Source organism: Castor canadensis, chromosome 3 (assembly GCF_047511655.1).
Source record: "Castor canadensis chromosome 3, mCasCan1.hap1v2, whole genome shotgun sequence".
NCBI classification, from domain to species: domain Eukaryota; kingdom Metazoa; phylum Chordata; class Mammalia; order Rodentia; family Castoridae; genus Castor; species Castor canadensis.
In genome coordinates, this window is record NC_133388.1 from 165019930 (window position 1) to 165047252 (window position 27323).

Genomic DNA, 27323 nt, shown 5'->3' on the forward strand with positions numbered 1-27323 from the left:
TATTCTTACAGTTCTTGAATATTCTACTTTATCCTTTTCCCCTTTGTATTTTAGTTTGGGAAATTTCAATTGACCTATCTTCTCCATTCACTAATTCTTTCCTTAGGCATGTTATGTCTACTGAAGAACCTATTGAAGGCATTCATTTGCTGCAGTGTTTTGACTTCTAGTGCTTTCTTTTAATTTTTTTCTTCAAATTTTCATTTCTGATTATATTACCTATTTGTTGTTGCATGCTGTTTGTTTTGCCAATTAAAACCTCTGGTACATTAATCATAGTTGTTTTTAAATTCCATTCTGATAAGTTCAACATCAATACCATATCTGCATCAGGTTATAATCTTGATTGCTTTGTCTCTTCAAGGTGTGCTTTTTCTTCATGTTTTTCAATTCTTTCTTCATTCGAAATCAAGCTAGATTTCAAATCTAGCTTGATTTGAAATCAAGTATGAAGATTCATACAAAATGGGAATTTATATGTACAGGAATTGGATTGTTTGATGTTTTCCAGGGGCTTCATATTTCTTCAGTACCTTTGACTTTGCAGGGGCTTCATATTTCTTCAGTACCTTTGTTTGACTTTCGGCTTCCCTAACTGCTCTACCTTACAGAGAGTCTGGACCTTACAGCTCTATCAGCTATAATCCACTGTTATTATACTGGGGACATGTTGGAAAGAAGGAACATTCTATAACATTAGTAAATTTCAATCTTTTAGTGAGCTTGTGTCTTGTGGCTGTGGTGCATATAGTTTCTTCAGCTGTGTAACTGGCTCTCATCCCCTACTCCTATCCCTTCTGACTGAGATATTTGTAACCTGTTTTTTTCTTTAGGCCCAGACCTCTTTTGACCATTTTTTTCTACCCTAAGTGAGACAGAAAGGGAGCTTTGGTTGGGTAAATTCTCTTCACTTAGATGGGTAGGCCTTTATTATGGAGAAGACTCAGGGCATGTCATCATGATTACTTTCTTGATCACCATTCCAGAACCATGTGGGAGCTTTCCTGGATTTTCACCATGATGACTTGTCAGAGTTCCTGCAAGTGAAGCCCACAAAAATGTAGGACATCCCTGAAAGAACAGTCCGAGGACTTTCTCACTCTTTCTCATATGTATTCAGTCTCCAGAAAATGATTAAAATGACTGCTTAAATGTTTCTATTTGTCTATGTTTCAGTTACCTCTGCTTCAGATCTTGGCTGTGACACTCTGGATGTACCTGTATCTCCATATTTGGGTGAAGAGAAGTTTTCCCTGAGATCTCAGTTTCTGGTAGGTCCAAGAAAGGCCCCTATTATTAGTTTGTGTAACATTTTCTTGTTGCAAGAATGGGAGTGATAATTTCAAACTCTGACATGTTGGAACTGAAATTAGCAGTCCTCTCACTCTTTCTGTAACTTTGCTTTCTTGTCTTCATTCCCTATTATTCACTCTTTATTTCCTTTTAAAAATTACCTACTCCTAGTGAACTTGATGAACAAAATACATCTTACATCATTTCTGTCACTTATTTTTTATCTCTAGTCTACCACCACCTTTTTTCTGGACTACTGTGGTAGCCTCCTAACTAGCCTCTCAGTATCTAGTTGTTTCCTTCAAACTCATTCTTCATATGGCAACTGGAATAACTATTCAGAAGTGCATAAATTGCAGAGAATAGGAAGATAAAACAGGTCTTTTCTGGGGGCTAGTACTAGTGGAATGGGGGAGGACATAAAGAAAGGGTATAAGAGGGTGAATAAAGAGAAAATATTATGTACTTATGTATGAAAATCGAAAAATGGGACCTGATGAAACTATTTCAGGAATAGGGTGATGGGGAATAAAGAAGAATGATGGAGGGGGTGAATTCAACTGTGATATATTGTAAGAACTTTTTAAAATGTCACAATGTACCCCCAGTACAACAATAATGTGGTAATACAAAAGTAAAAAAATGCAGATATTGTCATGTTACTCACCTGTTTACAACCTTTCAATAATCCTCCTGTTCAAATCTAAAGTCATTAACACAAATTAAAAGGCCCTTTGAGAGGCTGAGCACGATGACTCATGCCTGTAATTCCCTGCTACTCAGGAGGCAGAGGAGGAGAATCACAGTCTGATGCCAGCTGGACAAAAGCATAAAACTCTATCTGCAAAACAGGCTAAAAGCAAAAGGACTAGGGTGTGACTTAAGTGGTAGAGTATTTACCTAGCTATTACAAAGCACTCAGTTCAATCCCCAGTACTGCCGAAAAAGAAAGAAAAAAAGGCCTTTGTGGATGCAAAAGCTTGTTCTGTGTTTCTCAAATAGATTTTTAACATGTTGTTCCCACTGACTCAATTAAATCCCTCTCCCCAGACTTCCTTATCACCTGGCAATTCTTTAAATTTCAGGAGAAATCATTATATCACTTTTTGTTTGTTGCCTTCTGAGACATCTCGTTAAGTAGCCCAGGCTGGTCTGAAACTCACAATCTTGTGTCAGTCTCCTGATTGCTGAATATATCACTTTTCAGTGGAAGTTTTTCCTAACTCGCTTGTCTAAATTTTCTTTCCTTGCTGAATGTATTTCTTTGTCTTTTTGGAGACAGGGTTTGCTATATAGTCCCAGGCTGGCTTTGAATTCATGGTCCTCCTGTACTCACCTCCCAAGTACTGGTAGCTAAATGTGTTTTTAGCATTAGCATCTTTCTCAGAAGTCTTATCAGAATTTTAAATATAATATGCATTTTATTTATCACATTTCTCTCATATTAGAGTGTAAATTCTTGAGAACAAAGATTATAATTTTTGATCCATCACTGGACTCTCAGAATATAGAAACTGTCTGAGACATGGGAATCTCTGAAATAAATTTTAGTTGGATATATTAATAAATACACACATATAAAATGGAAAAGAAGTCTGGAAGATAAGATGGGAAATATCCTGACTTCTATACATAAATCCAGAGATGTGTTAGAAATCTGAGAGGATAAGGCTTGAGTAGCATGTTAGGTGTGACAGAGCACCCTCCTGACAGATGGGAGACACCTAATTATGTCTATTTTAGCAGTTTTGACCTACTTTTAGGTTCAGCAAGCCTCTTGGCAGTTGAGAGCATCAATGAGCACTATATGAAATGTGCAGGCTATAAGTACTGGGGAGAGCTACAGCTACCATGTCCTAGGGTTTTAATGCAATCCTATGTGAACAAAGCACTTGAAGCTTAAATAAGAAACTTGCAATGGTCTAAATGTGTATCTATCTATCATCTACCTAATCTATCTATCTACCATCTAGCTATCTAATCTATCTTAACTATAATCTATTTATGTCATCTATCAGCTATTATCTATCCATCATCTATCTATCTATCATCTATCATCTAATCTATCTACCATCTATCTATCTAATCTATCTTCTATCTATATCATCTATCAGCTATTATCTATTTATCTATCATCTATCTATCTATCTATCTATCTATCTATCTATCTGTTATCTATCTATCATCTATTTTTTTCTAGCAACCTGAGCTTTCTTTGATGAATAAAAATAATTCTTTGCTAGTTGGGAAGCTAGATGAGTTTTTTCATTCTTTTCTGAAAAGCCCCAGGTCTTGGTAGTCTAGGCAGGTGCCATGGTGAAAGGCCATGTATGTCTATGAACTCTTAAGATACCAGGAGGAATTCCTAAAGCAACACAATCAATAGGGGGCCCTGTGATCAGCCTTGAGTAAGAAAGTCACATTTTCTTTCATTGACTTGTATATTGTTTGGTCAATTTCAATTTCTCATTTTTCATGAATCTCAAAATTTTTCGTACACCAATATATGTGACCTTTCTGTATGTAGTATTTGGTATGAGGTTCGCAAACTTAGTGTGTTACATGTGGAGGGCACAATTTGAGGAAAGAGACTGACTCATGCTTTGATTTAGAAGGAGATATGATGATTTAGTTTAAGCAGCCTTATAAACATGTGTAATCCAAGAAGTGTTCTTACCAGCCTACAAACTGCTGTTGTGTATTTCATTAGTTGATTAAATTTTTCTGGCTTGTACCCTAGTGAATATGTTGTAGTATAGTCTACAAAATGGGTGCCTCTTTTTTGGATAGGACTAAGTAAGTTTATTTTGGCATTCTTGTCTAGTTTTTCATGTTTGTGCTAATTTATTTTAGGTTTTAGGAGAGACCAAATTTAGATCTGATTCCAAATCTATTTGTTTCCTGATGTTTTCAAGAGTAAGTAAAAGTATACATTAATTCAGAATAATCAATTTCACAACCTTCCCAGGAATTCTGGTGTCTTCTAAGTCTGTGGTGGATGTGTAGAGCATGCTTATTGGTCAAATAAGCAACAGAATGAAGAGAATTTTATGTCATGTTTTCCCCAAATTGTGATCTGGAACTTGAATGTGAATTTGAGTTACTGATAATTGTCAGAGTGTTGGATGCTCTTTCATTTTGCTTTTTGTCACCATAGATTATACCAAGTTATGTTCTAAAATGTGGTCTTTCCTGCATGCTTTGATGTTAATATAATATAATGTTCTCTGTTTCCATAGAATTTGGTTAAGTAGGTGAGTTAAATGAACAAAGTATGAATGAATCTTACTTTCTAGAATACAGAATAAATTATCTTCATGGTTTTGAGACTTAAATGAGAATTTTTGAAGTTCTGGGATCCAGAGTAAGTATTTACAGTCACCATGCAACCATATGCAGCTCAAGAGTGGCTAATGTTCTATTTTCTATTCACCAAGACCAAATATACTGTGGAAAAGCACTGACAAGAGATCCTTCCTGTAAACTGGGCAGAAATTCTGAAGCCATGAACTGTGCTCCCAGTGTGGGTACCATAAACTTAGTAATGAATAACACTCTTTGAAAGTCTGGACAAGAAAGATGTCTCACTCCAGGAGGGATGCTTTCCTTTCTGTAACCAAACTGTGCTTAGCTGATATTTGAAGCCTGACTTCACACTCCTCAGAGCTCTTCTTTGATCTAACACAGTTTAGTTAAATTGACTCTGATATGTTTGCAGATTGGAATAGGGGTTAGAAAATGTGGGAATGGGGGTGTGAATCCATATGTTTTCCTTCATCTGGGAATTTGCCAGTATTTGTTCTCTAAGGAAATAAGATTCTCTTTTCTGTTTTGATTGATCAATAGTAGGAAGAGAGTCCAATATAGCTTTTGGCTTTAAAGGCTTTAGGGGAGATCGCAAGGAAGAGCTACAAGGTTGGATATGGTTTGACAGGTGAAATATAGGAGGGGAGATGAAAGAAGTATTGCCCTGAAGGCAGAAGCATAGGAACAATTGACTAATGGTCTTCAAGTATAAAAGGAAGAGGGCTGATTACTTCCCCAGATGTACAGAGGGGCAAAATGCCAAACTGTAGTTTGTTGTATTAATACTGAACCTAAAAAGAAAATTTCTGTCAGTTAAGTTTATCTAACCAAAAATATTAGCAATGGAAATTATGAACTGTTTTCTAAGATTGTGATAATGAAGCAATTCTCCGTCTTTCATATATTAGATGCTTTACATTAAAGAAAGGAAGATTGGCTATACCTTTTAACATACAAATATTTGTTGGTTGTGGCAAGGTTATATTATTGCTCAACAAACATTTTACTGCACCTTCACGTGACCTTATATCACCTCCATGGGAGGAATATACTTGTTACTATGTCAATATTGGGCTTGGCTCTTGACTTGCTTTGGATAATGAAATGTGGATCAAAGTGAATGGTACCAATTCTAAGTATAGGCCTTAAAAGACATTGTATCTCTTCATTCGCCCTTCTGGCAACTTATGACCTCCCACTGTGAGAAAAATATGCCCCAGACAGGTGTGTCTCTCTAGCCTGGTTTCCAAGTTTAGACAAAGTCTGCCAATCATTTGATCCACACCCTGAAGCAGAGTTGTTCTAGCTGTTCTGTAGACCCACAAATGAGAAATCAGTGCTTCTTATCTAGGTCATTTTTTGGTCATCCCGTTGAGCTCAGTGTTTATGCATTCAATAGGTATTGGGTATTTACTATAGAACAAAGTCTATATTAGACCCAGGAGACACAAAAGACCCAACCTTCAAAGAACTTCCAGTCTACCCAAGAAGACAGATATGTACACAATGACCCAGGTTCATGTAAGGCACCATGAGTTGTGATACTTGTTGTAAGAAGTTAAAGTACAGTGTCATGTAGATTGGGAAATTGAAGAAATAAAATCCAGCTTGAAAGAGGTGGGAGTGCATCAGGGATCACTTCATAGAGAAGTTGTTAAATACATTAGTTGGAGGTATTGTTTGTGAATGCTTCATTAATTTATGTCTATGTGTGTATCATATGTCTGCATATGTGTACATTTATGAAACTTGCCTCCACATTGGGGCTATGTAATTGGGGTGAAGTATGAAGTAGCTATATAGAACAAGGTGCAAACTTAAGTATCCATAGTATTAGATCGTTTTCAAAATTCAGTTTTAAAATGCTGTACAATGCTAATTCAACAATTTCATCTGCATTACACAAATATAAGAACTGTATTATAGAAATTAGGATTTATAGTTCTCAATGGATGGAAAATATGTAAACTAAATTTGTTGAGACTTTTTGGAACAGAGATAGCTAGTTCTTTTGAGGTGATTTTTTTTTTTTTTTTGTAGATAGTCAAATTGCTCCACTGAAGTCACCAAGAAAATTATATTTATATCTGTAACAAGTGAATTGATATCAGGAGAACAAAGTGATAAAAACTTGATTCATGATATCTTATTGACTATATGGCTTACCTTCAGTTTAGCTGTCACTTATAGGGGAAGTTAAAGCTTTTAAAAGTACAATTTATTTATTTAGATTGGAATAAAAAGTTATATCCTCTTAAGTTTGAAGTATGGTTTGTAGACATACCTGGGTTTGAATTCCATTTTCAATTTTTACCAAAAGTTTGACCTTGGGCAAAGTCTAACATTGTTGAATCTTAATATTTCTTTCTATAAAAATAGATAATAATGTCTCAAAAATTATCAAGAGAATGCATGTAACATAGCATAGTGCATGGAATTTGAAAAGAGCTCAGTACATATTAGCTACTTTTGTTACTATTGTTATAATAGTTAATTTTCTTCCAGTAGAAGATCAACATTTAAAATAGGAATGGTATATATAATTTATGATACATTTCTGAGTGAGAATATATGAGTTCAAAGATATACAACTTTTAAGTATCCATTCAAATTTGGAAATATTTTTGGCCTCACATGACTAGGGGATAAAACTTGAGCTTACCTATTTCTATTAACTTTAGAAAACACTATTAGAAGACATTTTTTGCAGAACAGATAGCACAGAGAACCACATTCCCTACCTTTAACCTCTGAGTCATAATTGATATAAAACACAAATCACGTGACCCATGTCAGATCAAACCTTCCTCCTTGATAATTCCATGAGAAGTATTTGAGCAAATAACCTTTCTCCTTTTATTTTTATTTATTTATTTTCCACATGTCAAAAACAGAGTATGGCCAAATTATTCTTTTCCACATTATTCATTTTAACCAGGAGTGCTCAAAAAAGTTGGGGAATGACTTTGAAAGGAACATTTTTAATTGTTTTTAATTTATCTAAAAACAGGCTAAAAAAGTTTAATTAACAGGCTCCAAGTAATAGTTATACCATTTTTCCTCTGCTATCAGCTTTCACTTTTATTTACGATGCATGTCCCCTTGTTTCTCCTCTACGCCAAGGTCCACTATCGCTAATATTTCTGTGATATGTGAATAAACCTAAACGTAAAGTTAGCACTTGCAATCAATGCACATTAATGATTTTTTAAAAAAATTTTCAATCAGGAAAAGCAGCTTTGTAGTTGAAAATCCCATGCTGGCCCTAGAGTGGGAGTTTTTCCAGCCTCTGCTTAAATCCAAAAAAATACTGCAATCTTCTGGCACAGGCTCACTGTAATGCTTTAAAAACAATTTAGCAACTGTCATTGCTGTAATTACAGTAACTAATTACCATCCTTAGCAAACAAATAGCTTAACATAATACGCAAGCCGAATCAATTTTGAAGAAATGCAAATTCCAAAAGCGAAAAAGGGCATTTTGGCAAACCTGAAAGAGAAGCAGGAAAATAATACACTTTGTTTTATCTGCACATAATTCCCAGGGAATATCATATCATAAATATTTGCATTCAGTTCTTATCAGGACATTTGCATTTGCTTCTTATCAGTGTGCAGACCGGACTCTGCCAGATAGAGAGGAGAGAACCACACCATGCACATATTTCTAATGAATCACGTCTCGGGCCCAGAGAATATTTTGGCTGGAACTTTATCACCCAGATGAAGAGGTCATTTACTCTCCGAGTTGGTTCATCTTGGAATTGTCTTGAGATTTTGATGTGATTCACCCGACAGGACATTTATTTATTTCTTTATTTCAAGCAAACACTGAAGGCAGTTTTTTGTTTTTGTTTTTGTTTTTTGTGTTGTTACCAGAACATGTCTTCCAAAGGCAGCTATTCAAAGGACATGTCTCCCCTTGCCTGCCACCCCCTCCCCATCCACTCCCCAATATCTGCACAAGTGAAATCGTATGTAAACAACACCGATTGCTATTATTTCAAATTCTGTAACCAGCACAGCCATCTTTAGTTTGTAGAAATCAATAAAGAGGATAAAAGCAAAGCCTAGGATAAATCAAGTCCTACTTGACCATCATTATCTGGAAATTTAGTGCCAAATTCCATTTTAGTTGTCTAGGAGCACATTTGATTAGTGACTGTTATGTTACTCAGAAGTGGCAGAGCCAAGGGCTGGGAAGCCACCTTACTAATGAGACCATCAGATTCCTCTAACACTTTATCCAGATAAATCCATTTCTCGTCTTATTAGAAGTAACAGTGCATCTTATCCTTGAGTACACATAAGGTCAATAAAGGAGCTGGGAGCAGTTCTCTCATAAGTGAGTGATAATTTGGTCCTTCTTAACCCTTGAGTTATCATGTTCCAGGGTACCCAGAACTCACTGGGCTTGCTGCTCCTGAGCCTCAACCACTCAAGCTGTCTATTTTGTTTTGGGAAGGGAAGTAGGATTATTATTCATGTTGATTGGATCCTTTCTGTTAAGTGTTGCTGTTTAATTAAACCAGATCCGTATTTTAATGGTTTGGTAATATGAGGTTCAACTGTATAGATGTAGTATTTCCTTATGTAAAGCAAGGCCAGGTTGGCATATAAGAACCATGGCTGTACAAGTAAAGACTTCTACAGGCACGCTATTATTACACAGTGTCCCCTGTAATTTCATCATCTACTTGATGTTATTGCACAAATCCTAAGGTCAGACTTCAAAGGAGGGCTCTGGATGGGATCAATCTGAGTACTAGGATTTCAATTTCCAATTATAAATTAAAATATATGTATAATGGGAAAATTTGTCATTTATGATGGTAGCAAAATGTATTTAATTATACTTCATAGTGATTTTATTCATAAATATGGTGCTTAAACTTAATTTCACCTTTTGCCCAAGTAGAATTTCACTTTGGTTTATTTGTTTAACACAAAAGAGAAGTTCTGGCTTATTATGATTTAAATGATTGACACATCTTTATTTGGATCCAGAAAATGTTATTCAAAATCTCACAAGAGTGAAAACATCTCATGAAACCTTATTCTTATAACAGTAAAAGAATCTTCTGACAAATTATTTGTTTTAATTATAACTTCAAAAAGGTCTTTGCTTTTTATCTTTCCCCAAATAGCACTATTAACATTAGTATTTTTAACTTTTTATGTTGATATAATTTATTTTGTTAAAATATCTCTAGACACAGTTACTCCTATTGCCTTTAAACGTTTTGCATTATTGTTTAAGTCTAAATGAATATGTCATAACATTATCTTATGAGCTTATTAGTTTAAGAGTTTTTCAAGTATCAAATGTGAACTGAAAATTTGTGTACATGAAAGGTTACAGTTATGTGGCATATTGAAAGAAATTCTCAAGAAACTGTTAAAAAGGTTATTTGTTTTACCTAAATTCAACTCTTGCACTATATATAAAAATCATTAAAAATACTCTGTTTAACAAAAGCAGGAGCCTAGAGGAGGAATGACACTAAAAAGTATTTAATGACTCAATAATTCATCTGGAAGGGCTTCATATCTATCTTTCATGTTTTATCATTGTTTTGGGCTTTTTCTTTGAGGTGGGAAGAGCTTGTAGTTAAGCACCCATTATCAGGGTGAAGGATGCAGGAAGTCCAAAATATTTATGTTTGTTCATGGCACACGGACAAAAGACAGTTCTCAGGAAAAGGGCTTTCTGATTAAGTGATTGAAAACACTCTGGTGTATTTTAATAGCTTCTTTTATCCAAAAGATAACATCATCTTCATCCTTATCATTGTTCTGAAACTTATTTTAAACATTCTCCTGTGCTCTTCCAATTAGATACTCTGCTCTCTTGGCATCCTGTGTCCTCACTGCAACTCATCTCATTTGTTTGCTTTCTCATTTTTGTCAGCAGGTTGGGTGTAAAAGAGGCATTTAACAGATAATTAAAGGGACATGCTTTCCAGAGTCAAATTCATCGGTGTGGCATTCAGCGACAGTCTCTCAGTGATAAAACATGGACGTGGAAAACATCAGCTTGCACTTTGCAAGTGCTTAGGAATTGATGATTGATTGAATGGCATTACAGGGAATGATCAAGGGGAATCTGTTCATTTTCAAACGAAAATTGATAAAGCCCAAATAAAAAATATACAATCAGATTAAATATTTGGCCAAAAATCTATCTGAAGGACATAGGTATTGAGAACTTTACTAACAACTACATTTACTCACATCTTTGTCTAAGAAAGTTCTCCCATATTTTTGTATTGCTGGTGCTTACTCATCATTCTGGCTCAATTGAAAGTGATGCTTGTTATGGATTGACTATGAAATGCCCCACTGGCTAATGTATTAAAGCCTGGGTTCCCAGCTAGTGACACTATTTTGGGAGGTTATGGAAACTTTAGGAGGTGGGGCCTAGCTGGAAGAAGTAGGTTACTGGGGGCAGATCTTTGGCAGTATCTTGTCCCTGGTCCCTTCCTGTCTCCCGTTCTCTGCTTCCTGTCTGCATGATGTGAGTTACCCTCCTCCACCCCAGTTCCGGCCACCATGATGTTCTGCTCAAGCACATGGGGCCAAATAACCTTGGGCTAAACTCTCTGAAGCTATGGTCAAAATAAATCATTCCTTTCTTAAGTCATTTCTGTCAGGTATTTGGTAATAGCTATGAAAAAGGCTTTAGGGAAGCCTTTCCTCACCATTCCAGCTAAAGTTGTTTCCTACCCACATACAGTCCTTGTCCCTGGTTTACAGATTTTGTTTACTTCATGGCTTTTTCTGTTGCCAATAATTTATACATGCTTTATGCATGGATGACTTTAAAGTTTGCACTTGACTCCCTTCCAAAGAGATGAATAATTTTGTTACAGTTGATCACTGTCATAATAAAAATGTCTAGGTTTTAGCAGAGTGAACAATTGTTAATTTCTTTTTATTAAATAAATAAAAATCCAGGTGCTGTGATTAACCTTTTAAAAATAACTTTCACAAAATCCTATGTGATAGGAAATACTACTATGTCCATTTTATAGGTGTGAACATCTGAAATTTGGAAGTTACCAAAGGTCCACTACTAACAGGCACTGGAGTGGAGTCTGAATGTCAAGTCAGCCTGACTTTCAAAGCTTTTGTTCTTAATAACCCTTTGTTTACCTAAATGATTCTTTAAGTAATTCTGTTTTCATTACATAAGTATGTATTTTAATACAACCTGGGATATAAGTGATATCACAGGGTATGAAGAACTTTTAAGAGAAAATGACAGGTGATCTTTTTGCTTCTTTGTCAGAGGACATATTTTTTATTGGCTTTTGTGTTCCCTTTCTTTTGAGTATTCAAACTTTCAGTGGCACATGGACCTGTGGAAATCCAGGTGACAGTTGCAACTTAGAGAGATCTTTTCCCTTCTGCACAAAGAATGAACATTGCAAATTTTCCTCTCAGGGAGGATAAGATAAAAGAGAATTGGAAGTGATATTATTCTTGAGGTATTCTGCAGGCCAACAGACGAGACAGAGGATGTGGATAAAGGTTTCCGAAGGCAGATTACAAAACTGGCCTTGAAGAGAAGGGAAAATACACCCGTCTGAATGTCTGCTGAAGTCTTACTCTACAAAAAACAGGGCATCTGATAAATTCTAGACTTGCTGACAACTTAGAAAGATGAAGAAGCAAAGAAAGAAAACAATATTCTGGACCAAATTATGAAAGAACTGTTTTTTGATAGAGATGTGATAGGAACCTTTGTAGGAAGTAGTCAAATCTTTTGAGACATAGGTTAAAAAAGAGAGAGAGATTACAAGAGAGACTCAGCATGATATCTCATGCTTTCAGAAATACATTGCTTAGAGTTTATAGCAAGGGCAAGCCATAGTCCGTGGTCAGTGGAGTCAAAAGTTCATGTAGCTCAAGAGGGAATCTGTGAAAGGTAAAAATTCTAAAAATTTAGTCACAAATGAACATAACTGAGAAGAAGGAAAATGGCACCTAAGGTTAGCAATACAGCCACAAGAAAGCCCTCTGGTGAAGTCATCCTGCAGTAGGGCATCTTCAGAAGTAGAAGAGAGGTGTTGGCCCAGTTGCAGGCAGGACAGAGAAGTGGCCTATGAAAGAATGTCATAATGGTTAAGTCCAGGGTGAGATATAGGTTTCAAAAACAGTTGAATACAACCCGAAGGGCTTATTGCTGTCCGGAGAACAAAGAATAAACACATAAGTTGATCTGTAAGTGTTACCATATAAATGCCCAATCTAAGAGCAAAACTCTTTAGGTAATTTTTGGGGGAAGATTGCTGGAATTTGAACTCAGAACCTCAAATATACCGTGCAAATGCTCTACCACTTGAGTCATAGGCCCAGCTCTTTTGTTTGTATGTTATTTTTGAGATAGTGTTTCACTAACTGCCTGGGCCAGCCTTGAACTTATGATCCTCTTCTCTCCCTCTCCCCAGTATCTGGGATTACAGGTGTGCACTTGATTGTTTTCAAGATGAACAAGGTAGAATAAGAATTACTAAGAGGAACTAGAGACCCAGTTAGGTGAGAAAAAAACTATAAAGAATCAAATGGTAGCTTTACATGAGTAAAAGCTCAGATGAATTATGTTGCTAGGTGCTTAAAGACCATATAGAGAATATCGTAGCACTACTCTGGATGCTCTTTTTGAAACTGTGATGATTGAAAGACTTAGTAAAGTACTGTAAATAAGTGTATGGCCTGCTCTGAAGGAGAAACAGGGGCTGGAGATGTAGCTCAGTGTTAGGATGTTTGCCTAGTATGAATGAGGCCCTGGGTATGATTCCAGGGACCGAAAACAAAAAAAAAAAAAAAATAAGAAAAGAAATAAAATGCCGGTGATGTTTGAGGAACGATGATCACACAGGTTTATTATTAGCATTTGTACAAAAATAGTGATACTTAGGAGTGATTTTGGTTCATTGCTACTATCCAATTAGCTTTAATATGAAACAAAGTCACTGGAGCAATAGAGAGGAAGAGCATAATAATGGTATATTTGGTTTCAGAAGGCATTTTTTGGGCAAAATAATTCAAGCAATGCTGGACAAAATGAAAAATGAGACTTGAATGGATTTATCCAAGTAGCATTTTATCCCACTCATACTTTTGTGCCTGAAACCTTTCAGTCTCAAGGACACATTTTACTCCAGCAGGAATTGTCTAGGCACTAGTGTCAAAGCCGCAGATGCTCAAGAATTCAGAAACCTGTGAATTCGCAGTGGGATGTACCATAAGAAGAGGACAGCTGGGTCCTTAGCCATGTCATTGCCTAGCACAGGAAAACCTTTGTTTGTTTGTACACCCTTCACTGGGAAGTGTTTATCACTCTTTCTCTTTCCCCTACTTCTGTTCCTCCCTGTAGCTACTGCCCAAAATGTCCTTTATTGAACTGGGCATCCTTCCCCCGAGTGCTGAGAGTGTCGGGTAGGCAGGTTCCAGAGGCTTCTTTCCCTAAAGAATTGTTCTCTGCTGAAGGAAACTACTCCAAACAGAGATGCTCTGTACTTAAGCCGCACTTTCAGGGGTAGCCCACAGCCACTCACTAGGGGTACAAGAAGCTGACCCTTAGTCTCCAAGTGGGACCAACTATCTAGTAGGATTTAAGTTCTAGAACTCTCTTTGAATTCAGGCTGATGCTAGATGACCACAGAGATCTCCTTTTCTGATTAGCTCCTTCTACTTTCCTACTTTACTTCCTTCCCCCCTTTCCTCCAAGATAACTCCCTCAAAAATCTCTTACACAAGAATCCCCATCTTTACCTCTGCCTCTAGGAAATTGAACATAAGGCATTCCCTCTTTGTCTTTGTGTCATTTCCCCTTTTTCTTTCTCTTTCCCACTTTTATCATAGCCCATAATATTTACTCCTAGTGAAAATACGATATTGTGAAATCCTGTCTATAACTAAAAAATGACATTTCAAACTTTTAAAATAACTATTGGCTCAATTAACACAATTTCTGGGTTTAGTTTCAAGAATCACCTGAGAGGTTTATTAAAAGGAAGATTCTTTTTTTTTTTTCATTTTTCTTTTATTATTCATATGTGCATACAAGGCTTGGTTCATTTCTCCCCCCTGCCCCCACCCCCTCCCTTACCACCCACTCCGCCCCCTCCCTCTCCCTCCCACCCCCTCAATACCCAGCAGAAACTATTTTGCCCTTATTTCTAATTTTGTTGTAGAGAGAGTATAAGCAATAATAGGAAGGAACAAGGGTTTTTGCTGGTTGAGATAAGGATAGCTATACAGGGCATTGACTCACATTGATTTCCTGTGCGTGGGTGTTACCTTCTAGATTAATTCTTTTTGATCTAACCTAAAAGGAAGATTCTTGAGCCCACTTCTTATTTGCTGAGCCTTTGCAGTGAGAACTTGGAATCTGTATTTTATTGTATCCCGGGTGTTTTTTTGTATGTGGCATTTGAAAAGAATTTGTGATGAAATATGGCTATATTGCTTCCAAAGGTGTGGCTTTAATCCACTTGAACATTAATTAGTTGATCACCAAAAAATTCTAATCTAATCAAATATATAACTCAATATATTTCTTTACCAATCTTGTAAAGCTTCTTGAAAACACAAATTGCCGAAATCTATTCACATATCTATGCTCCTTTGTTAAAGCTCAATGTGACCTCAACTTGAGGGAAAAAAAGCACATTTCAGGGTCTTCTTCAAATACTAAGCTCTTCCACTTAGAATAAGTACTCGTAATCCTGACACAAAGGGTCACTTGCTCCCTGGAGGGTGGCTAGATACTCATGTTTTTGCTGGGTTTACTTTTGTGACAAAGAGATTAAAGTACAACTGTGGAATATGGCAAAATTATGATAGTACCTCACTTGCAAAGAAGCAATAAGTAAACAGAATTCTTCCTTTCTGGCAGTAAACGTCGCCAATCTAGTCATTTTCCTGGATCTAATATCAACCTAAATAACTGTGTGAAGATAAGGGCATTGACATTTGCTACTATTTCTGTTATTTGAAGGTGAAAGTCAGATGTGAGTGTGCCTAGCAATAATTTCCCAATTAAGGGATGGTGTCTAAGAGTAAAGTTCCCTTGTCTGCTGTCATCCCTCATGGCTCTTTGGAGAAAGAAAGAATCACAAGTGGTATATCTTATAGGCAAAATGCTCATGATCTCTAAGTAAACTACAATTTCTGACCACTCTGCCCTTGCCACTGGTCTATCAGGTCAGTTGCAAAGCCTTGATGTTGGGCTACTCCCTAGGTATGTCATTCCATGTGTCATCTTGGTTTTGGTTTTGTTTACTGGTTAGAGATTGGTCTTGGTTAGCCATTTGTAAGTCAGCATCACATCCAGGTAAGAAAATTAGATTGAGTTAGGAATCAGTGAATACTTGCAAATAATGTATAATGCAGAAGAGATAATATTTTTCAATGAAATGGTGGCTCTGAAGAACTCAAACAAATTTACTCTTTCAGGGGAGAATAAAAGCATGCATCTGCACTCTCCAGCCTCCAAAATTCACAGATCAGGAGGGTGTGGAGTTGTCAGTATGAGAAGCTGAAGCAGGCCAGGAACAATTTCCAGAGCTGTTTCCAGCTCCCTGATACCTCTCCACCTGGGTGAGCCATCTGAGCTCGGCATGGTGATCCTGCCATCTGTCACATCCCTCTGGGTAGCAGCCGGCCTTTTGCATAAGTTTCTTGCTGGAGAAGTGTTGGCAGCTCTGGAGACCTCCTGAACTCACCTAAGAGACTTTATGGAGACTTGTAGAAGAAAGTTTTAAGAATAGGAAGGCAAAGAGAGAAAGAACAATAAAACACATGTGCTCACTCTCTTCCCTTGAATAGTACCCCTTCCATTTCTGACTCTCTTTTAGGAGGAAAAGAGGAAATAGAAAGCACAAAGGCAGTGAGAACACAAGTATTAAGTCATGCACTATAGTTACAGGAAATGCCATTTACCCCCTCAGGAAAATGTTTAAACTAGGAGTTTAAACAGATGCAATTCCAGAAAAGAATAAGTGACTACATAAATGTCCAGTTATGAGATTACATCGACAACATCTAACACTTTTGAGGAGAAAACCTGTGTGTGTATACCCCATGAAAACATGTATATGTGTAGGTGCATGAATCTCCATATGAAACACATCAGTGTTTTATGTGTGTGCAGATACCCATGGGTCTGCATGAAAGTGCTGTGTGGGTGTGCATATAGATGTGCTCACACATGTGTGGTTTCCTGTGTGTGCGCCTATGTGTGTATATGGGAGTGTGGATGTGTAGACACTTCACCTAAAACCTAGGCCTATTCATTTAATAGGAGAGAACAAGTAGTCATTCATGATTCAGAATTCGTGCTACCCATATCTCTTATGAAAAGTATAAATATTTTGATAGCTTTAAATGAGACATGATCACTTATCTGATTTGTCTCAGGAGTATTTTCTTACTTGAGAGTTCAAACGTTGTGCTGTCATTCATAGATCCAAATTACCTTTGCAGTTGATCTGCTTCCCTCCCACATCCATACTCCAAAGAACAGGGATTATTCACTCTTTCTGCATAGGCTATGCTTCTGTGATTTTGCTTATTTTCAACTCCTTGCTTAGAATACTTTAAATATTAGTGTAATGCTAGTGACTTTAACAAATAAATACCAAATGCTAGTGACTTAACAGAATAAAAGTTTCTATTTACTTCTTAGGCAGCAGTCATCTAAATATCCTGACCAGTAGGAAGAAAGAGAAGTTGAGGAAGACACATCTTTAGTACCTGTGCAAAGGAGGACCCACATTATTTCTACTCAGATCCACAGTGGTGAGAACCAGCCATGTAGCATGGGGGCTGGAAAATATCCTCCCTGGCCGGACAGTTATTCTGAAGTGATAGCTCTGCTATGAAAATGGAAACACACATGCTGGTAGACAAAATTGAGCTTCTATCAATGCTACCTCCTTTAATATTACTATATTACAATATTATTACCACCATTTGTTTTGGAGTATAGCACAAGGTGCAGAGTGATGGTCAAGAGGACACAGACTTTGAAACAGGTAGACTATTTGAATTCTGGTTCCATAATTTGTTATGGACCATTGAATGAATTATTTAACCTCTCAAATCTCTGTGTTGTCATGTTTTTGTATAATGGAGATAATGTTAATATGTACCTCCTATGATTGTTTAACAAATTAAATAAAAGCAGACATAAAATGCACTTAAAAAATGCCTGACACATAGTAAGAGATTATTAAACCGTGACTAACCTTTAGCTAGATTCCCCAGTAAATTACATAACTTTTCAAAGTAGAATTTTGGAGATTTCCATCACTCAGTACAGTGCCTGATGTTGACGCATAAAAAAGGCCCAATAATGCTGAAACGATGAATAGAAGCTGGTCTGGTCTTTACAATAGAAATGTAATCAGGATCAAAACAAATTCATTTTCTCTATTTTATTTTTTCTCTAAACAGCTAATACCACCTATTTTAATTGGTCTCTCACTTATCTACAAGCTGAAAAGCACAGGGAAAGATTCCCTTACTCATGCTTCTGTCATGAAACAACTAGATGTGGATCCAGGGGTTCTCTAAGATCCCTTCATTTCCCATTCCTGTTCTTTATCTTCCAGGGCTGAGAGATTCAAGGTCCATGTTTCTCTTGTAGTATTTTCAGGCATTTCCTGCATGAAACTCTTTTTCTGAAAGTGGAAGTTAAATCAGGTTTTGATTTCACCTGTTTAGATAAAACCATTTCATTTTTCTTTATATATTTTTAAGTTAAATATTTTTATCCTTGTAACTGGAACTCATTTTTCTTTTCAATGGTGTCTCAAACTGAAAATATAGTGTAGCAAGTGGTCTGTATAATATTCTCTTCAAAAAATTCATTGTTGACTATTATATTTCCTTTAATGAAAATAGACAGCCTAGTTGAGAAACTAGAGTTATTCCAACTCAGAACCAAAGGCATGATGGGATGGTTAGTGATCAGTTCCTCAGCCTGCAAATGAAAGAAGTTATTGTGTTTCTTTTTGTTTGCCAGTGTAGCCAAGTATCAAGCATAAAGTGTAATATATGGTAGACATAGCAGATGGTTTTTATCTTTCATATTGATTAAATAAATTAATTAATTAATGATCAACTAACCAGGCTCATTGATGGAAGGAGGTTGTCACTGGTCTTTATGTAAGATGAAAATCATTGCATTTCTTTGTTTCCTCTCTTAATAAGTAAGCAACTTGAAGTTTTCCCCTTTGTACCATTCCTGAAGCAAATAGAATCATCACTTATGTTTAACAGTATCTACAGCTGACTTTATGCTCTTTTTGGCAGTTCTAAAACATTCCAAATCTCTTCTAGGGACTTGGGGACAGAGTGTAGCATGAGTAGCCTCAGCTTTCTCCCCCTCCCTTTCCCCACTCACACAATCTACATTTATTCGTCATCAACAAGGAATCTAACAGGCACTTAGGATTGTGGAGATGGCAACAATTCATGAAACACCCCAGAGAATGACAAGTTTATTAAACTAATACTCCAACTGTACTTCCAGATTGATATGGCGTGGGAGAATCTTTCAGAGTAACCCTTCACAGGAACTTCTAGTTTACAGAATGCTTACATGTACATGATATCATTTGACTTTCTCACTAAAGTATTTTGTGATTGAAACTCAGGAATTAATTGGCTCATCCAGGATCGCAAAGTGAGAAAATTATTGCCCTTACAGCCAGTCTTTCTGGTGTCTAGTTAGAACCATTACGGTATCTGTCTTTGCTGCTTATTATGACTGTGTTTCTGTTTCTGTTGGGAGCTAATGGAGTATTCTACCCTCACTTATTTTCTACTTTGTGAAACTTACCCAGAGAAGTTAAATTCCTACAAGCATCCACTCATTGGTTCCCCTTTTCAGTAACCATTTATGAAGCACTCTTTATATTCTAGGTACTTTTACATTCTATGCTGTGTACTTAGTGCTAGCATAGCATGATGCTTGCTCTCTTTGGGTTCATAATCCTATTGGAGGTGAGGAGTAGGATCCAGAAAAATAAGAATTCAGATTCTGCCCATTATGTTGCAGAGGGAGCAGCAACAATTCCACTTAACCTAGTGCAAAGGGGAGAGGGATCCAAAGGGTGTAACCTAAGGGGACTTTACCTGCATTAGGCAGGACTGTGGGCTCAGGATCTACAACCATGGCGCTGTCATTTCAACTGCTAAATAATTCGCTTCTAGGTTTTTGTGTGTTGTAAATCATATGTGTGTATGTATGTGTGTGTTTATTAAACCAATGTATTTTGAAAAACACGTACAAAACTCAGATTCCGATATAGTATAATGAGTGTTAGCACAAGAAAGGTACAGGAGCTTTGGGACCATGTAATAACTAGCATATATTAACTATTTATTGCATGCAAGGCTCTATTCAAGGTGCTTCACATATTTAATCTCCCAAACAACTATGTGAGATTAAAATTATTGTTATTTGCATTTTGCTGATAGAAATTCAAGGAAAAGAGAGGTTAAGCAATTTTCCTAAGGAATTCCAGCTCCTGAGTGCATCCTAATCACTGCAGATTAGGAGAAGTGAATAAATTGAACCCAAGTAGTTGGAGAATTCTGTGAGAAAGAGCCATAGAAAGTATGCCTCAGTTTTCTTCTCTATAGAATGGGGACAATGGAGATTTCTACTCCATAGGGTTGTTGCAAAGAGTAAATGAGATAATACAGGTATGCATTGCATAGCAACATTTAGGTCAAATGATGGAACACAAATACAGTGATAGTCCCAGAAAATTATGTTGCCTATTGATAATGTAGGCGTCTTAGCTTGTATAAGGACACACAATGATGGTGACAAATGAGAAAATCACCTAATGATGCATCTCTCAGAATGTATCCTCTGTCATTAAATGACACATGATTGTATATGCAAAGAGATAATAACACACCTGATTGTTATAAGCACTCAATAAATTTAGCTATTATTAGCATTCTTGTCATGATTATTAATATGTTGAGACAAATCAGTTGATAATGTGTTAGTCAAACAAGATGAATTGTGGTGGCAAGGAATGTTCTGAACAAGGGAATGACATTGGTGAAGGATAGAAGTAAAGGAAAGCATGAGAAGATCAAATTCAGATTGCCTGGAATATAGACTAACATTTTGTAGCCTGGGACTTTTTTCTCTGGTCATATAAATGCTATTGCCTTTGGCATTGGGTGGTATGCTGCCTGGAAAAAGCCAGAAGTATTCAGTTTAGAATAGCTAGAGAGTGGATAGAAGTTTAGTTTCTGCCCATGGGGGCAATTATGATGAACAGTGTATAGTTGATGTAGCATCTCTACACACAGCCTCTTCTACATCATCATCAGCACCCACAAAGGCTGATGTTGTTAATAGCAATAGCAATATCAGCAATTTCAATCAGGGCTGCAGGCAGTAGCCTGAGTGCAAATCATCTTCTCACATGCACAATGCTGCTTCATGATGGTGAAGCTCTTGACCCTTTGTAGTCATTACATTATTTGAGAACAGACTTATTAAAAGGCTCCACAGATTCCTGGTTTTAACGGTAGATTGACCACTTTTATTTAATTCCACTTTCTCTATAAGTTTCAGTGAATGTCAGGAAAGACATAAACATGCAAGATAAAGAGATTGTGAGAGGAGATGACAGCTAATGAGTCATGACAAAAAAACTTGGAAATTATAAAGTAGTTAAGTAAATGGTAAGCGACTTGGTTGAACAGAAAAGGTTTGGAGAGGTAGGCTGAAAGTTAAAAAGAGAGTCAGTAATTGGAGGTAATGTGTGCCTCTGAAGGTAAGAACAGAGGGATAAGTTCAGTGCTGGTTTGGTTGCTTAAGATTCTTTATATATCTTCCTCCACCTAAGCTGAAGACTGGAGGTTTTGTTTCTGAACAGAATGCATAACAAAGGATTTGGAATCTGTACCACTAGGGAAAGTCAATGGAGGGTAGGTATTACATGGAAATGGGGATGAAGTGAAAGGTCCATACTGAAATGAAGCCCCCAATTCTTTTTTTTTTTTCATATTTGCTTCCCAGAGCACTGGGAAGCTCTCTTTTCCCAACCCAGACAAAAGAAGGAAAGATTTTTCTGTGAGGAAACTGACCAACTGAAGAAAAAAAGGATCTACATACATGTGAAATTTCCCTACAGTTCTGTTAGTCTGGAAAACACCCTCCACTCAGTGTCCCTTATTTGAAATCTCTGCCCATGTATACAGGTGTTTTCAACAAGCTTTTACTACTTTGATAAAAATGGATTGAACTCAAAGATTACTTGGTGTTTCAGATAAGACTGTAGCATAGAAGACTCTAGTAGAGAAGACTCAACCAAAACAAACAGGAAAGAATGAAGACAGGGTAAGGAGACTTTACAGAGAGTTGAAGACATTTTTAGAGAAGCTATATTTTTCTGTCCCAAGAAAGGTAAAAGAAGTTACTGTGTATATAACATGACTCAGCATCATTTGGGAAGATGAAAAAGAGCTCTTGAAGATTTAAGCAATTGTGGAAGCAGGGTTGGATGATATAGGGAAAAATCTTCTGAAAGAAAGAACAAAAAGCCCATAATAAAAATACAGGAGAAAAGGGAAAAAAAGCTAGAAAGTTATTCTAGAAGTTTTAATATTAAAAAAAAAAAAAAAAGAAGGAAAGAAAAAGACAGGAGGGCAGGGTGGAAAGTTGGCACCAGTGGGAGGAGGAAGTGGAGGGGAAAGGGGGTAGGAGGGTGAATCCAGTGCAAAACATGTGTACACATGCATGCAATTGCAATACTGATATCTGTTGTGACTGTTATCTGTGCATGAATTGGGGGAGGGGAGGATAAAAGGGAGAGGTAGAGGGGATTAATTCAAGTATAATATAGTTCATATATTGTAAGAACCTTTGTAAATGCTACAATGTACCCCCACCAGCACAATAGAGGGGAAAAAAGGAAAAAAAAAACAAAGAAAGTTATCATAGAGAACAAAATACAAAAAAGAAAGAAACAAAGTAAGTAAGCAAGTAAGTTAATGCAGAATATACAAAGAAAGTGGTAGAGAAGAAATTGTTAAATAAACAATAAAAATAAATTTTCAAGAACCAAGGGATAATAATTTCTAGATCTAAAAGTCTTACCAAGTAAAAACGCCCCACCTATGAAGGAGGCCATAAAGATGTAAGATGTCCAGAACAGTATTCTGTGAAATTCAGAATAGTAAAAGTAGAGAATCCTAGCAGATTCAGAGAGAAATGTGCAAATTGAATAGTTCACGTGGTCTCATGTACAGAAAGGAGCAAGGATTGAACTGACTTCAATCTTTTCAACATCAACACTGGAAGCCTGATGACAATTGGACAATATCTTCAAAGTCTGAGGAAAGATGATTCTCAACATAGAAGTCTATCCTCACCAAAGCTGTCAATTAATTGTCAAAGTAGAATAAAAACAAATCCAGTCAAGCAAAGTCTCAACAACTTAGCTCTTTAGCATCATTTCTTAGGAAGCTATTGGGAGAGGCAAGAAAGAAAAGAGATCTAGAGCCAGGAGAAGTAAAAGGGGCTCTTAGAGGGAAGACAGCAAAGAAAATGCCGAGGTAACCACTCGGATCCAGCCATGGAGGCTCCAGGTCAATCAACACAGATGCATCCTGTTTGCAGACAGCAGTGAAGAGCAAAAGAGACCACATTCTGCAACAAGAAACAATTTACAGAGAGATTGTGAATAGGCCAAAATGCTAGGCTACTTTGTGTCTCCTTTAAAGGGGAAAAAAAAAGTAAAAAGCATAATATCTCTACCTAGCAGCAATTTCTCTCACATAGGAGTTTTGTTTTGGTTTTTACTGACCAGATGATTTTGAAAAGCCCTACTTTTTCTCTAATATTGAGTGATTTTAAGTGAATACTGCAGTGTTTCCAAAATGCCACCACCATCATAATCTTCCAGAAAGATTATTAGCACTGTGGAAACCACTCTCTGTCAAAACCCATGTGATCTGGTGTGCTCAGAAAATGAACTCAAATGCAAGGCCAAGCGTGGCAACTCTGCTGTGGGTGGTATCACTGTCACTGGAAGATCTTTGTTACCTTTTCCAACGGACGGTTTGTTGAGATTTATTCAGCATTAGGGCTCTGATTTTGGACATTGGTGATTTAGATGTAACCTGAATAAAACCCAGTACATTGCACCAACTAGGTTCTACATAAAGAGATATTCAAGCAAACACACAGCAAACAAAAGACTGAGACTTTACTTGCCTCTTTCATATATCTAAGGAACTCATATATAACCCACCCCCATACATCTCAATGGCTTCCTGTCTTTCCCTCAACTGCAGCTCTAGTGATTTGCACATGCCAAGTTAAAAAATCTCCCCAGACCCCTGCTCATGAGACTTCTGTCAGCCACTTCCTGCTTATTCCTCCTCAACTTTTAACACAGCATCAACTTCATTCTCTTGGCTTAAGGCCCCTTCTAGGTTGTCTGTAATAAAGGGTGGTTGGGTAACTGACCTATCAAGGAAGAATTTGTCTTCTATTTTTGTCTCCTTTAGGATTCCGTATCTTTTTATTAGTATTCTTGATATAACCTCCTTACAAGATGGCAATGATAGAACATACCTTAAAAAACAACAAATTAGCTATTCCTTAAAAGAAAAAAAATGTTTTTGGTGAAGAAGAGAGCACACATAGAAGCTGAGAACCTCCACACATTAAAAAGTCTTGTTTGGTACACAGGGGAAAGTTTTTCATCAGAGGTTCTATAATTTTTAAATTGGCTTGTGTATTTCAATACCAGACAAGGAGGAATGATGAGTTCCACTGTGTCAGCAAAGCTACTGTTACCCTTTGTCTTATTTCCTGCAGCATGCAATAATGGAAGAAAGCTCTTTACAGCCAGAAAATATACTGATTGAAATATCATTTGGGAAGTCTGTTCTAAAGACACTAATTGATATTGTTTGAAGAAGTGTAAGTGTCTGTCATGAAATCCATTTTAACGGCCGGCTTGTTTTCTTCTTTAGTTTGTTTAACTTGGCAGAGTATTCATTTCCCCCTTAGAAAACCTCCTATTTTGATTTATGAATGTTTTCAAATTTTTAAGATTCTCCAAACCGTTGTTTCACCTGTAAGTAGAGAGATAGCTTGTTTGGCTAACTGCCTTGCATGAGTCAGTGCCAGGCAATGAATAATGCCATGTTCAATATTCTAAATTTGTGTTCCAAATTCTGAATTTCCAATGAGCTGCATGGAACTCTACTGATAAGTGACTGATTTTTCCTGCAAGGATTGTCTTATTTTAAACTTCAAATTTAGTTGCCTTACTTTATGTAAGGCAATTTTGAATGGATTTTAGACTGAGGCTAAAGACTTCATACTTTTCTAAGCCTAGAAGGCAGACGAAGTAAGCTAATGAAAGAAGGTATCTTATCTAAGAGGACGACCAGTCTTAACAACAGCACCCAGGGAACTTTCTTTCTTTTGGATTGGTGCTAGCTAACCTTTAATAGAAATCCTGATACACAGTACTACTGAAGTTTCTGCTGTTCACCCCAAAGGGTTTCTATATGTTTAAAAATAAAAACATACTGGTGAATGTAGAACTTGAGCTGAGGAGAGACCAGATATTTCCTCAGCACTAAAGAAGGCTGAGTTGAAAATTTAAAAATTTGGATTGAACTTAAAAACGTTATTTACTCATCTTTTCTTATTCTACACTTTTTCTAGGACATATTATAAGTACAGGGATGCTATGAGATTTTCTAAAAACCTTTCCAGAATAAAGACAAGGAGGGATTGCCAAGATTTACTGCTCAGAGAATGTCTGTAAGCGTGAGCTTGTGTATTATTATTTCTTTTCTTCTTTTTAGTGTCTAGGATACATGTCAGCCAAGACTGCACCTAACTAGACCTGTATGTGCACAGATTCTCTAGTTCATTCAGATAGTATAGGTAGCTTAAGTACCAGTGCTTAGATAATCACACAAGCTGCCCACCCTTGACCTGGGTTGACGATATTATTGCACACTCCACGTCTCTTTAGCTTTGTAAACCTGTCAAGACAAAACTCTGGTTATTTTTAACTTACGTTTAAAATATACTCAATATCATTAGCCAAAATATAGTTCATATTTTGGCATAAAGGCAAATTAATTTCCTTATTGGATTTAGGGACCACTTCTTTGGGAGACATGATTATGTTAATTTCTTCTCTGGAAAAGAAAACTTCAGTGTTTAGGAGCTAGAATGTGGTTGTGCAAGATTCTTTTGTTTGTGGTTGTATGACACCACTAGGTGATATTCCTACATCACTAGAGGGGTAGAATAAAATTGGTTATAGCTTCCAATAGCCACTGGACTAGGAGAAAAAATATGCAACACAGGACAGCCAAGTGACCAAATTACTGCCCACTAGAGTGAGATTGGAGAAGTATTTTTTTGCTGGCATATATCTGGGTGAAGAGTCACTTGAAAAGCTTTTTCTCCTAAGCTAATTGACTGCATTTGCTTAACACAGCTCCCTCTAGTGAGGGCACGAAAAAGGGATAAAGACAAATAAACAGAGCCAAGAGACCACTTCACATTTTGTTCTGACCCAGAATGTGGAGAACGTGTAGAAGACAGATGGACACATGTGTAAAGCCTGCTGTGAACTGGCCTACTTTCCTTTTTGCCCTCTTTTTGAAGAACAGCTAAAACACAGACTCATGAAATATAAGAATAAATTGTTAAGTTTGAAATACAGTATTAACATCTTCTTTGTCTACTCTATTTCAGGAAAGGCTCATCAAGGAAAATTAAAATTTTCTGCTGAGATGTTAGGAAATGATCCCTAGGGGAGAGTTCATGTTTCCTTAGCTGGGGAGGATGGTGACAAAGACCGCTGGCAGACAGAGCCTCAGATGAAGAATGAGTATGGGGTATGGAATTGGCAGTGAGGATTGTGGATCTCTAAGTGTCCACCAAGATTGGTGGTTGCTGAGACAGTGTTGGCAAACACTCGACTGCATGTGGTGGCCCAGGACATAGGGTATTACAGCAACCATGAATGAAAGAAACTGCTTCTTACCCAGTTGTCTGTCGCTGCTTACATTTACCATGTTTCATGGCACAAAACAGAGGGGTAAGAGGTGCCCCAATGACTAAGACTGAAATTCTCATCAGCCAGGAGGTTGGGGACTTGGAAAAAATTTCAATTTAACTCAGAGAATTTTTTTTATGTCACTTAAACAAATCCTAAGGCTCCAGTCTTAAATTGATCTGTGTTTTGGAGGAGAGAGTTATAGAGCACCTAGCTCAAGGCATGCTTACGACAGGCTTATGACCAGACACTTTGCACTTCTTGGGCATAGTGAGGCCTAACAAAATGGGACACAGTCTCTGGGCTCATGAAGCTTGCTTCAGTGAATGGGGCTTAGTCAAGTTTTAGTTGCATGAGGGGAGCCAGCCCTAAGGACAAAGTTGACTTAGAGATCTGAGGTCCACATGAAGGAACTGCAGAGAGGTAGAGCTAGAGGTCTGAGGACTCTGTGAAAGTCTGGTTTACATCTTGGCTGGAGGCCTACCCTTGCACTTTCAGCTACTGGAAATAAAGAAGCTGCCCCCACCCCACCCACTTACACACACACACGTGCAAACACATGTTCACACTCATAGCTTCATTTTTACTAAGTCATTTAGAGAGTTCCAACACTTAAGACAAAAAAGATTCTTT

The 27323-nt window shown here is 37.0% G+C and overlaps 1 long non-coding RNA gene across 1 annotated transcript in view; it reads left to right on the forward strand.

Annotated features, from left to right (window-relative positions):
- The first annotated feature begins 1180 nt into the window (after window positions 1-1180).
- Window positions 1181-27323, forward strand: part of LOC141421360 (uncharacterized) — a 77052-nt gene continuing 50909 nt past the window's right edge. The window contains exon 1 of the long non-coding RNA XR_012445951.1: window positions 1181-1271. This is a non-coding gene — a long non-coding RNA (uncharacterized lncRNA). The remainder of the gene's footprint in view (window positions 1272-27323) is intronic.